This window comes from Rhincodon typus, chromosome 50 (genome assembly GCF_021869965.1).
Source record: "Rhincodon typus isolate 14 chromosome 50, sRhiTyp1.1, whole genome shotgun sequence".
Lineage (NCBI taxonomy): Eukaryota > Metazoa > Chordata > Chondrichthyes > Orectolobiformes > Rhincodontidae > Rhincodon > Rhincodon typus.
In genome coordinates, this window is record NC_063381.1 from 2,109,311 (window position 1) to 2,110,173 (window position 863).

Here is an 863-nt window from a genome sequence, read left to right on the forward strand (position 1 = left end):
TTTTGACTTCCGAGGTGCTTTACTCGCTGAAATAAACATTTTAATTTAACCAGCATCAAAAGTTAGGTCATCTGATGAAGGTGAGATTTTAGTCTTCTGATTTGCTCATCTCGCTGAAATAAGCACGTTTCTCAAAACAACATCAAAAGTTGAGTAATTTGGTGAAGTTGAGATTTTTGCTTTCTGAAGTGCTTTTCTCACTGAAATAAGCATGTTAGTCAAAACAACATCAAAACTTGAGTCATTTGGTGAAGTTCAGATATTGGTTTTCTGAAGTGCTTATCTTCGTGAAATAAGCATGTTAGAAAAACCAGCATCAAATGTTAGGTCATTTGGTGAATTTGACATTTTAGTCTTCTGATACGCTTATCTCGCTGAAATAAGCTGATTAGTCAAAACAGCATCAAAAATTAAGTCATTTGGTGAAGTTGAGATTTTTGACTTCTGAAGTACTTATCTCATTCAAATTAGCATGTTAGTTAAACAAATATCAAAACTTGATTCAATTTGTGAAGTTCAGATTTTGGTCTTTTGAAGTGCTTAACTCGCTGAAATGAGCATTTTAATCCAACCAGCATTAAAAGTTGAGTCATTTGGTGACGTTGAGATTTTGATCTTCTGAACTTCTTATATCAATGAAATAAGCATGTCATTCAAACCAGCATCAAAAACTAACTCATTTGGTGTAGTTCAGATATTGGTCTTCTGATGTGCTTATCTGAATGAAATAAGCATGTTAGTCAAAAAAAAACATCAAAAATTAAGTCGTTTGTTTACGTTGAGATTTTTGACTTCTGAAGTGCTTTAATTGAAGATATAAGCATTCTATTCAAACCAACATCAAAACTTGAATCATTTGGTGA